Here is a 13,072-nt window from a genome sequence, read left to right as displayed (position 1 = left end):
CTACTTATCGCCCTCGACCTAAAAACGCACGGGGAGAAGTCAAAGTCGCCAGAAACCCTCCAGAACGCCGCCACATCGCGAAACTCCGTCTCGGGAGCCAGAAGTCTCCGTTCTGGCACTCCGCCGGGACGGGGAATTGGCGGAGATCATCGCCATCATCACCACCGACGCCTCTCCATCAACCAGCCATGTTTCCCCCATCCATGTGTGAGTAATTCCCCCGCTGTAGGCTGAAGGGGATGGTAGGGATTGGATGAGATTGGTCATGTAATAGTGTAAGATTGTTAGGGCATAGTGCCTAGTGTCCGTAATTGGTACTTTGATGATATTGTTGCAACTTGTTATGCTTAATGCTTGTCACTAGGGCCCGAGTGCCATGATCTCAGATCTGAACATGTTATTATTTAATCATGATATTCATTGTTTATGGTCTTACCTGCAAGTTGTATACACATGTCGCTGTCCGGAACCAATGGCCCCGAAGTGACAGAAATCGGGACAACCGGAGGGGATGGTAGTGATGTGAGGATCACATGTGTTCACGGAGTGTTAATGCTTTGCTCCGGTACTCTATTAAAAGGAGTACCTTAATATCCGAGTAGATTCCCTTGAGGCCCGGCTGCCACCGGCTGGTAGGACAAAAGATGTTGTGCAAGTTTCTCATTGCGAGCACGTACGACTATAATTGGAACACATGCATATTGATTGCTTTGTACTTAGACACCGTTTTATTATTATCTGCAAATGCCCTGCTTGATAGTTACATGAGTTTCTCTCATCCATGCAACGCCCGTTATCCGACCCCGTGCCTACAGTATTTTAATCCTGCTGTTTACTATAATCACTACTGCTGTCTCTGTTATTCTGCTGCTGTTATTTCACTACTGCTACTGCTATAAAACTGTTACTACTGATAAACTCTTGCGAGCAAGTCTGTTTCCAGGTGCAGCTGAATTGACAACTCTGCTGTTAAGGCTTTCAAGTATTCTTTGTCTCCCCTTGTGTCGAATCAATAAATTGGGTTTTACTACCCGCGAAGACTGCTGCGATCCCCTATACTTGTGGGTTATCAGTCCCCGGCGTTTAATGGTCTCCCACGCCTAAACCTAGGCGGCCACGAGGGCAGCGGCCGGACACGCGGCGTCCAGTCGCCTACTGTGGGGACCCCAGACTAACTGTCCGAAATACCCTGTTATGTATACAGTTCACGATCCCATGATCAGTGCGCCGTGAACACATAGCTGAACTGATATCAAATTACATCTTTCATTACAAAACGGAAGAAGAAAATTACAATAGGTCACATGACCAATCTTTACATAATAGCCTCAAAGGGCCTAATCTAAACATCAGAGTAGCGGAATCACTTCAGCAGCGTAGAGCCCAAGTCATCTTCCTTAACCCTACATGCAACTGACTGGGAAGACGTTCCTAGCTCGCATAGACGTCGTCAACTCCTTTTTCATCCGTCGAACTCCTTCATGTCTGGCCAAGTAAATAGCCAGGGACAAAGCCGTGAGTACATTTGAATTGTACTCGCAAACCATCAAGAAGGTACTTTGCAAGAGTGAAAGATGATAAGTGCTAAACTAAGATGACAAGAGGGAAGAACTAATTTCTCTTGTGGAAATAGCAAGGGGAAAAGGAGTAGTTTCTTTGGTGGAGAAAACATCCCGGCTTCAAGGTCGAAGGGGACACTTATGAATTCATCTAAGACATCTCTATATTTCTATTGAAGAAGATACTTCAAAAGAGGGACTACAATATAAAACACTAGGAAGGGTAAACCCATTTTTGTTTCCTTTCCGACCATCTCCATATGGTCACCACAACTTTTCAGTACCATCCCGGTACTCCAAAACAAAGTCCTTTTCTTTCTTTGCTCAAAACATTTTCGTAAAACCAAAACACATCAGGCTAAGCAACAGCCATTCCAACCGTCCATGACCGCGGACGCGGCTATTCGAATAGATTTAACTCTGCAGAGTGTGCGCACTTTCCCCACAAGATCTGATAAATCCGCCGGGATCATCCCCGGTGCGTCATACGAAAGTATGCGAGTCTCGGATAATCAGTCGAAGCCCTTCGCCCATTCAACTTAGCAAGAGGTCCTACCCTATGGAGTATGTACCTCCCCGGCACCGTGGCAGCTCACCTCCCTTTGAGCGTGGCTCCACCGCCAAGCCGGGAGACCCATAGTGTCTTCCGGACGGGTCAGCCCCGAAGGCCTCCCGTTATACTATTGTCCCAACCATGACAACCCGGACTCGGGGGTAACCGTACCCTTGTATAGTTGTGCGGTGCCTCATGCTAAGAAGAACAAACGTCAAGCTAAGCCCCGTGCCCACATTGGAGTAATGTGGTTGCGCGGGTTAATTGTCATGGGTGAGTACTTAGGCGCCAAAGCTTTCATAAACACAACCACTTTCTCATCCTCATCATCTTTGTCAAAATCTTTTCCTTTCATAAATTCACACTTGAGTAAGGTCAATTTACCCAAGGTTTTAACAAAAACATTTACAACAAGGTAAAACCTTGAGGGTTTCCCAACCTAAAGTTTTATGTGTGAAACTAAGATATCCAATAGCATGATGATAGCCATCATACCACTAAGAGGTGTCAAGGGGGCATACATACTTGAAATTAAGCATGTACGGAGATAATCAAAAGTGGAACAAAGTCATGATGTTAATCATCACACCATTTAGAAGTTGATCACAAGGGTGGTCAAGGGGACATACATGCTTCGGGTAAGCATGCACAACATCAACAAGGGGTTCAACATACTTGGGGGTAAGTATGCATAGTATAGGGGACAAAACATCACACATGATACAAGGAACCAAGTATAATAATGGGACAATGAACACAACAAGAAGGATAAATAGCAAGAGATCAAAAGATGGCTTGCCTTGGTTGGCTTATTTGTCCCTGGACTTCTTCAACTCCATCAAATAAGAATTCCAACAATATAGATAAAATCCTCGTCCGAACCAATCTCTCCTTCTTCTCCGAAATTGTTCGCATCTATCGCCGGAAAATATAAAAGGAACACAATCAACACATAGCACCAACAAAACAAACATGCAACAATCAATAATCAATAGCTAACCACTCTACTAAGGGATAACATACTAAGGACTTGTAGTTATTTCAAAAACAACTTTTGAAAAGGAAACCAATTTATTTTACTTAACAAAGGTATGAGAGCATCAAAAATAAGCAAATACCTCTATGGGTATTACCAAGGCACAAGTTATATACCCCCTGGTAGATAACACCATCAAGGAGACAAGTGAATTGGTTTTTCCTCAAAAACATCCATCTTTTATTTTCAAACATTTTTGGAAAGGCACAAATCATTTTTCCTATTCTATTTCGCTTGCACAAATACTACCCAATACTAGGAAGTAAACAATATGCCACACCATTTTGAAAACTTAAGCAAAACAACAGAGCTTGGTTTAATCTTGGGAGGTTTTGTTTGCCAAGAATAAAACACAGGTTGGCTACTTTTAAAACAAAGTGATGGCAAGGGTTTGAATAACTCAAAGAGATTTTCAAATACAACAATGCATGTGACACACATATACTTGCAAACAGAGACAAAATTTCTTGAACAGAGACTAACAGCATTTTTCCTAGATGGCCAGTAACAAAACAAGGTCAACACAATTGGATTCATCCAAAAATATTAATCCTATAATTTTAGAAATTACAAACACTAAACAGAATACGAGAGATCATGTTTAATGCACTAAAAATCGTACAAAAATCCTAAAAATACAATGTCAGAGGCATTGGAAAGGTATTGAAATTTATGAACTAATGCAATTTGTTTCACTCGATTTGGGTTTGTAGATTCGGAGTTATTCACATTTGAAGGTCTCTGGTTTTAACACAATAGAACAGCCATTTCCAAAAATTTCAATTGGCTTTTTTTTTAGGGCGGGAAAAGCTGGGCCGCGCGGGGGTGAGAAGTGGACCGGCCCAGGTGGAGGGAGGGGAAATAAAGAAAAGAAAGAAAGAAAAAGGAAAAAGGAGGGGAGAGAGGCCCCGGGGCGGGCCAGGCCTGCATGGCCCAACGTGGCCGGTCGGCCATGCAGCGCACGAGGCGACGGAACGGGGGCTCGGGCGTCGTCTCCCTCCGCTCCTGAGCTCGCTCGGGCGGACAGAAAAAAGGACGGGGCGGCCAGAGACTCACCAGCGGAGGCGGCGCTGGTCGACGGCGAGCTCCGGCGGGCGGTGGCGGAGACAAGGCGGAGGCTTACGCGGACCAACAGCTCCTCTAGCCCGAGCAGGTGCTCTTCCATGCAACAGCGTGGGCTGCTCCTTCCCCGGCGTCTTCCTTGGGCCAGCGACGACGGCGGCCGCTCCCGGCGGACCTGGGCAGCAAAAAAGGGTGGGTGAGGTCGGGCAGAACATGAGTGAGGTGTCGGAAGGGAAAGGAAGGGGAGAGGATGGCCGGCGACGTCGTCATCCTTCCGGTCACCCATGGTGACCGAGGCGGAGCGGCCTTCCTGGCGGGCAGCAGAGAAGGGGAGCGCCTCGGCGCCCCTTTGGTGGGTCCTGGGAGGAGGGGAGGGGTGGTGTGAGGAGAGGGAGTGGCTGGAGAGGCCCTTTTATAGGCAGAGGCGGGCAACGGTGAGTGCCATGGGCGGCGTCCATGGCCAATGGGCTCGCGAGGGAGACGTAAGCAATGACGTTGGGGGCAGGGTGACGTCGTGTAGAAGACGTCAGCAGGGCGCGGGAAAAGGGGAGGGGTCGAGCGGGAGGCTTCCAGGGGTGTTGTTTTACGTGTGCTAGGGTTTGGAGCAGCTTGGGCCAAGGCCTTATGGGCTTGGACTCGGTTTAGGAGAGATGGGGAGGGATTCCAGGGTGGTTTGAGAGGGTTGGGGTCGGGCCAAGGAGGTGTAGGGGGTTGTGGTGGTGCATAGGCACCATGGCCCGGCCATGTGAGAAGAAAAAGAGAGGGGGAGAGGAAAAGTGGTGTTTCTCCCTAGGGTTTGCAAAGAGACAAGAAGGGAGAGGGAGAAAAGATATTATTCATTTGATACTCACAAAAGATCATGTTGGTCCAACAAGGTTTGGAAATTTTTAAGACAAGGTAAGAGGGAGATGGTCGTGATGGTGTGCCATTATGGTGGTCAAAGATGATGATGGTCCAAGGCTTAGAGAGGTAGAGATGGAATAAACATCACCAAGGATAATATGGTGACATAAATTATTGGTTCAAGAGGTCAAGGTGATGATGGTAAGAAATAGAGGAGTGAGGTGTGTATGATGCAAAGAGGATGTTGTGTCAAAAAGGAATTATTTGTATAGTTGTGCGGTGCCTCATGCTAAGAAGAACAAACGTCAAGCTAAGCCCCGTGCCCACGTTGGAGTAATGTGGTTGCGCGGGTTAATTGTCATGGGTGAGTACTTAGGCGCCAAAGTTTTCATAAACACAACCACTTTCTCATCCTCATCATCTTTGTCAAAATCTTTTCCTTTCATAAATTCACACTTGAGTAAGGTCAATTTACCCAAGGTTTTAACAAAAAAAATTACAACAAGGTAAAACCTTGAGGGTTTCCCAACCTAAAGTTTTATGTGTGAAACTAAGATATCCAATAGCATGATGATAGCCATCATACCACTAAGAGGTGTCAAGGGGGCATACATACTTGAAATTAAGCATGTATGGAGATAATCAAAAGTGGAAAAAAGTCATGATGTTAATCATCACACCATTTAGAAGTTGATCACAAGGGTGGTCAAGGGGACATACATGCTTCGGGTAAGCATGCACAACATCAACAAGGGGTTCAACATACTTGGGGGTAAGTATGCATAGTATAGGGGACAAAACATCACACATGATACAAGGAACCAAGTATAATAATGGGACAATGAACACAACAAGAATGATAAATAGCAAGAGATCAAAAGATGGCTTGCCTTGGTTGGCTTATTTGTCCCTGGACTTCTTCAACTCCATCAAATAAGAATTCCAACAATATAGATAAAATCCTCGTCCGAACCAATCTCTCCTTCTTCTCCGAAATTGTTCGCATCTATCGGCGGAAAATATAAAAGGAACACAATCAACACATAGCACCAACAAAACAAACATGCAACAATCAATAATCAATAGCTAACCACTCTACTAAGGGATAACATACTAAGGACTTGTAGTTATTTCAAAAACAACTTTTGAAAAGGAAACCAATTTATTTTACTTAACAAAGGTATGAGAGTATCAAAAATAAGCAAATACCTCTATGGGTATTACCAAGGCACAAGTTATATACCCCCTGGTAGATAACACCATCAAGGAGACAAGTGAATTGGTTTTTCCTCAAAAACATCCATCTTTTATTTTCAAACATTTTTGGAAAGGCACAAATCATTTTTCCTATTCTATTTCGCTTGCACAAATACTACCCAATACTAGGAAGTAAACAATATGCCACACCATTTTGAAAACTTAAGCAAAACAACAGAGCTTGGTTTAATCTTGGGAGGTTTTGTTTGCCAAGAATAAAACACAGGTTGGCTACTTTTAAAACAAAGTGATAGCAAGGGTTTGAATAACTCAAAGAGATTTTCAAATACAACAATGCATGTGACACACATATACTTGCAAACAGAGACAAAATTTCTTGAACAGAGACTAACAGCATTTTTCCTAGATGGCCAGTAACAAAACAAGGTCAACACAATTGGATTCATCCAAAAATATTAATCCTATAATTTTAGAAATTACAAACACTAAACAGAATACAGAGATCATGTTTAATGCACTAAAAATCGTACAAAAATCCTAAAAATACAATGTCAGAGGCATTGGAAAGGTATTGAAATTTATGAACTAATGCAATTTGTTTCACTCGATTTGGGTTTGTAGATTCGGAGTTATTCACATTTGAAGGTCTCTGGTTTTAACACAATAGAACAGCCATTTCCAAAAATTTCAATTGGCTTTTTTTTTTAGGGCGGGAAAAGCTGGGCCGCGCGGGGGTGAGAAGTGGACCGGCCCAGGTGGAGGGAGGGGAAATAAAGAAAAGAAAGAAAGAAAAAGGAAAAAGGAGGGGAGAGAGGCCCCGGGGCGGGCCAGGCCTGCATGGCCCGACGTGGCCGGTCGGCCATGCAGCGCACGAGGCCACGGAACGGGGGCTCGGGCGTCGTCTCCCTCCGCTCCTGAGCTCGCTCGGGCGGACAGAAAAAAGGACGGGGCGGCCAGAGACTCACCAGCGGAGGCGGCGCTGGTCGACGGCGAGCTCCGGCGGGCGGTGGCGGAGACAAGGCGGAGGCTTACGCGGACCAACAGCTCCTCTAGCCCGAGCAGGGGCTCTTCCATGCAACAGCGTGGGCTGCTCCTTCCCCGGCGTCTTCCTTGGGCCAGCGACGACGGCGGCCGCTCCGGCGGACCTGGGCAGCAAAAAAGGGTGGGTGAGGTCGGGCAGAACATGAGTGAGGTGTCGGAAGGGAAAGGAAGGGGAGAGGATGGCCGGCGACGTCGTCATCCTTCCGGTCACCCATGGTGACCGAGGCGGAGCGGCCTTCCTGGCGGGCAGCAGAGAAGGGGAGCGCCTCGGTGCCCCTTTGGTGGGTTCTGGGAGGAGGGGAGGGGTGGTGTGAGGAGAGGGAGTGGCTGGAGAGGCCCTTTTATAGGCAGAGGCGGGCAACGGTGAGTGCCATGGGCGGCGTCCATGGCCAATGGGCTCGCGAGGGAGACGTAAGCAATGACGTTGGCGGCAGGGTGACGTCGTGTAGAAGACGTCAGCAGGGCGCGGGAAAAGGGGAGGGGTCGAGCGGGGAGGGAGGGGTCGAGCGGGAGGCTTCCAGGGGTGCTGTTTTACGTGTGCTAGGGTTTGGAGCAGCTTGGGCCAAGGCCTTATGGGCTTGGACTCGGTTTAGGAGAGATGGGGAGGGATTCCAGGGTGGTTTGAGAGGGTTGGGGTCGGGCCAAGGAGGTGTAGGGGGTTGTGGTGGTGCATAGGCACCATGGCCCGGCCATGTGAGAAGAAAAAGAGAGGGGGAGAGGAAAAGTGGTGTTTCTCCCTAGGGTTTGCAAAGAGACAAGAAGGGAGAGGGAGAAAAGATATTATTCATTTGATACTCACAAAAGATCATGTTGGTCCAACAAGGTTTGGAAATTTTTAAGACAAGGTGAGAGGGAGATGGTCGTGATGGTGTGCCATTATGGTGGTCAAAGATGATGATGGTCCAGGGCTTAGAGAGGTAGAGATGGAATAAACATCACCAAGGATAATATGGTGACATAAATTATTGGTTCAAGAGGTCAAGGTGATGATGGTAAGAAATAGAGGAGTGAGGTGTGTATGATGCAAAGAGGATGTTGTGTCAAAAAGGAATTATTTGGTAAAGGTGTAGATTACCTAAGAAGAGTAAAGCCATAATTGAAGGAATTTTATTTGAACTAGCATTTGGAAAACTTTTGAGAATAACTTAGAAAATAATTTTGAGTTAAGAAGGCTCTAAATACTGAGCTAGTCAAAGTAGATTTTTCTCATACTTAAGATAAACAAAATAAAGAAATAATTGGCATAAGTGCCAAAAACAAGCATTTTGTTTAAAAGAAAAGAAAATCAAGTGAAAACAATCTATGGAAACATTTTTGGGTTGAAAAGGGGATGATATAAAGTACCACCCACATTTCCTCTTTTATAAAGATTTGAAAATCTTTGATACAACTAGGGTTAGTTTTGTAGTGAAAATTTGAGAAGAAGCTTAAATAGGATTTTTGGTAAATAAAGTATTTTGGGTGAAGTGATCTCAAGGGTAGAGGGTGGCTACATAATGTAACTACCATCTCCACTCTTGGTTTTGAGGAGATTGAATCATGGATTTAAAATAAAGACAAGCGGTAAAAGAGGAAGAAGTGATCTAGTGCTGAAACAGTGGGTAGGGTACAAGATCAAGTGAATATAAGAGTTGCAGGGGTAGCATGGGACAAGCAAGACGTGGGAGTTGTAGAGGGTAGCGCATAGATGAGATCCATGCCTTGAGGTCACCAATAACAGTTGTGGTTGCTTAGATATCAACTGCCAAAGTTTGAATCTTTTAAGCCTGCCAAAACATCTTACTGACTTGGCTTAAAAACCATCAAGGATAAGTGGGCATATGAGTGATCTGGTTCAAAGCAAGGACATGGTTGGGAAGTGCTCATGACAAGGTAGGTCTAAGACCAGGTGCATTGCCTTAGATGGCAAGAGGTAGCTTAATCCAGGGGCTCCAAAATGGAACCTGAAAACAGACTTAGGACTTATCCAAATTTGTGTTGTATTAGGGTTTTTGACTAGAAGGATGTATTAAGGGAGCGGATGATTCCCAAGTTTGGAATCAAGGATGGTTTGAGCTAGATTATATCACAAAGAGGAATTTTAAAGTAGGCTCACTTATGTTGTCATGAGTAGAGAGGGTTTGATGTATTTAAAAAGGAAAACCACTTTTCCTAAGCCACACATGTGTTTTATTAGGTGAGTTGTTTGTTTTGCCATTAGGGGTGTTGTTCCTTGAGGTAGCTCAAGACAAAACTCAACAAGTAAAACAAGACAATTCATCTACTAGCAAATCAAAGCAATTCATTATAACAAACAGATCAAGGCAATTCATCTAATTAGTCTTTTTAGAAAAAGTTTTTGTTCCCCCTAATTTTTGCACTAAGGACAACTAAACAAGGTTGAAAAAGTTGGGGTGTTACAGATCTTCCACCCTTAAAATAATCTCGTCCCGAGATTACTAAGTGTAGGACTAGGGAGGATTCAAAGTTGACTAAAGTTGGACTCCATTCTTTGATAGATACAAAGTTGTCGAGGAGGTCGTTTCTTCATCTTCTGGGAGACATGATGGATTCCTGCCGATGGCGAGCTTCATGAAGAGGTTGACTACTCCATGCAAGTGTTAGATCTTTAGCTTCTTAACGATCCTAGCGGAGACCATGATTTTGGAGAAGTTAGTGCACCCCAACGGTGCTTTAGAAGGGTTGAAAACTTTTTAGAGTTAGCTTTAAATTTTAGTAGAAGACGATGTCTTCCACCCTTAAAATTGTTCATGGGGGGGGGGGTTTAAAAACTCTATGCTTCGGTCATGAGTCTTGTCGGTGCTTTCGAAGAAGTGATCTTTCTTTCGGCTTAAGTTGAAACATCTTCAGGGAGCGAGGTGCAGTCCACAGCTTCAAGAGGAGTTAGTGCATCCCAAGTTCCCAACGGTGTTTTAGAAAGATTTAGATTTTTAGGGTCAGCTCCAATTTTTAGTGGAAGACGCCCTTAGGATTTTTCATCGGGTTTCGGTAAAACTCAGAGCTTCTGCCGTGTAGTCCTGTCTGGGGCTTCTGATGAAGTCGTCGATCTTCCGTAATCAGTTGAAGAATCTTCAGGGAAGAAATGCAGACCATGGCTTCAAAAGGCACTCACGGTGTTTACTAAACCTTATAACGCGTGGTAAGTTAGTAAGTCGATGAAGCACCTGGTTGTTGTCCATATGAAGCATCATCAAAGGTCGTCGGAGACAATCTTCAACTTGAGTGTTGGTGCTGACTTACACGAGTTAAGGAGTAAGCGGGTAAGTTACACCTAATCTTGAGTCTTGAGGTATCTTCATGAGCTTCACTTGATGAGGACCAGATGAACCACGTGATGTAGCTTGGCTTTGACGCTATTGTTTTCTCAGCTTGTTAGACGGTGTGTTAGAGGGTGTTTTCAAGATGTTATCCTCGAGGTTAGCGCGATTATATTCCAAGGTTAGACCAAGTTAGTATGCCTTCTCGCAGAGGTGCAGTCACTCTTGAAGGTAGGGGCTTTTGCTTTCTTGGCGTAGTGGAGATGCTCCAGCTGATCTTGAAGGTAGTCAGCGTAGATAGAGGTTTGGGTTAGTTTTTCTGAGGTTTGAAAATCGATGGTTAACAGGGTTAGAGCTTATCCGTTAACCTATCAACTAGCTAGATGTTAGCATTTTATTGGCGAGATGGATGAGGGTGAAAACATCTTAGGGAGGCTTCCTACGTTGGGTTATCACACTAAGAGTGTTTTTCAGACCTAAAGACCAAGACAATCATACACACAACAAACAGATAAAAGCACTCAAGGCAGCACACTAGGGAACTACAAGCAATCATCAAACCAAACATGGTACTCTAAGTACCCAGGGATTCCTAATACGTCAGGGTAGCTCAATCAAAGCGATTGAGTTTGTCCTATCCATCCTATAGGTTTGGGGCTGGTCACATATGTTGGCGTCTTCATCTTGTTGACATCGTCTTCAATAAGGATTCTCGAAGCAGAGGGTGGTGATGCGGCCTGGTGTTGAGTCGTCGATGTTGAGGCAGAGGCTAAAATTCTGCAGTCTACTTGCTCAACATCCCGGGGACATGAGGTATTCGAAGGGGTGGCCGTTGAGGTACTCCCGAAGTCGAGATCTTCTCATAGCTGGCCTAAAAATTACTAGTCAAGAAACCGAGGACTTGATCCCTGACGACTACAAAAGTGCAAGTCCACGGAGAAACAAGGTCAGCTCATTGACATACTTTGGTGACAACCAAAGACATGATCTTATTACTAAGTCGGCCTCCAATCTTCAATAGCTGCTGTTGGAGATACATGAGTCTTCCCGAGGGATTGATCCATCTTTGAGTTCGAGTCTCCGGTCTGAGGTGGGGACATCGTCCAATATGTAGGTTTGAAGTGGATGAGACAATAGAGTAAGAATTTTCAAACATTTTTATAAAGCGGAGAGATAAGAACTTAGTAGTTTTGAAGAAATTAAGAGGAGTAGAAGCTATGCTTCCGACTAAAGAAAGAATTGGTTTCATAAATAGTTTTTCCCAAGTACTTGTTTCCTAACTAACGTCCATGCTAACTAAGGTCTCCTACGGTCGGGATAGCTCGATACCAGCTCTGTGGGGACCCCGGACTAGCTCGTCCGAAATACCATGTTATGTATACGAGTTCACGATCCCATGATCAGTGCGCCGTGAACACATAGCTGAACTGATATCAAATTACATCCTTCATTACAAAACGGAAGAAGAAAATTACAATAGGTCACATGACCAATCTTTACATAATAGCCTCGAAGGGCCTAATCTAAACATCAGAGTAGCGGAATCACTTCAGCAGCGTAGAGCCCAAGTCATCTGCCATAACCCTACAGGCAACTGACTGGGAAGACGTTCCTAGCTCGCATAGACGTCGTCCAACTCCTTCTTCATCTGTCGAACTCCTTCATGTCTGGCCAAGTAAATAGCCAGGGACAAAGCCGTGAGTACATTTGAATTGTACTCGCAAACCATCAAGAAGGTACTTTGCAAGAGTGAAAGATGATAAGTGCTAAACTAAGATGACAAGAGGGAAGAGCTAATTTCTCTTGTGGAAATAGCAAGGGGAAAAGGAGTAGTTTCTTTGGTGGAGAAAACATCCCGACTTCAAGGTCGAAGGGGACACTTAGGAATTCATCTAAGACATCTCTATATTTCTATTGAAGAAGATACTTCAAAAGAGGGACTACAATATAAAACACTAGGAAGGGTAAACCCATTTTTGTTTCCTTTCCGACCATCTCCATATGGTCACCACAACTTTTCAGTACCATCCCGGTACTCCAAAACAAAGTCCTTTTCTTTCTTTGCTCAAAACATTTTCGTAAAACCAAAACACATCAGGCTAAGCAACAGCCATTCCAACCGTCCATGACCGCGGACGCGGCTATTCGAATAGATTTAACTCTGCAGAGTGTGCGCACTTTCCCTACAAGATCTGATAAATCCGCCGGGATCATCCCCGGTTCGTCATACGAAAGTATGCGAGTCTCGGATAATCAGTCGAAGCCCTTCGCCCATTCAACTTAGCAAGAGGTCCTACCCTATGGAGTATGTACCTCCCCGGCACCGTGGCAGCTCACCTCCCTTTGAGCGTGGCTCCACCGCCAAGCCAGGAGACCCATAGTGTCTTCCGGACGGGTCAGCCCCGAAGGCCTCCCGTTATACTATTGTCCCAACCATGACAACCCGGACTCGGGGGTAACCGTACCCTTGTATAGTTGTGCGGTGCCTCATGCTAAGAAGAAC

The sequence above is a fragment of the Lolium rigidum genome, chromosome 2 (assembly GCF_022539505.1).
Source record: "Lolium rigidum isolate FL_2022 chromosome 2, APGP_CSIRO_Lrig_0.1, whole genome shotgun sequence".
NCBI classification, from domain to species: Eukaryota; Viridiplantae; Streptophyta; class Magnoliopsida; order Poales; family Poaceae; genus Lolium; species Lolium rigidum.
Note: the sequence above shows the minus strand (reverse complement) of the source record.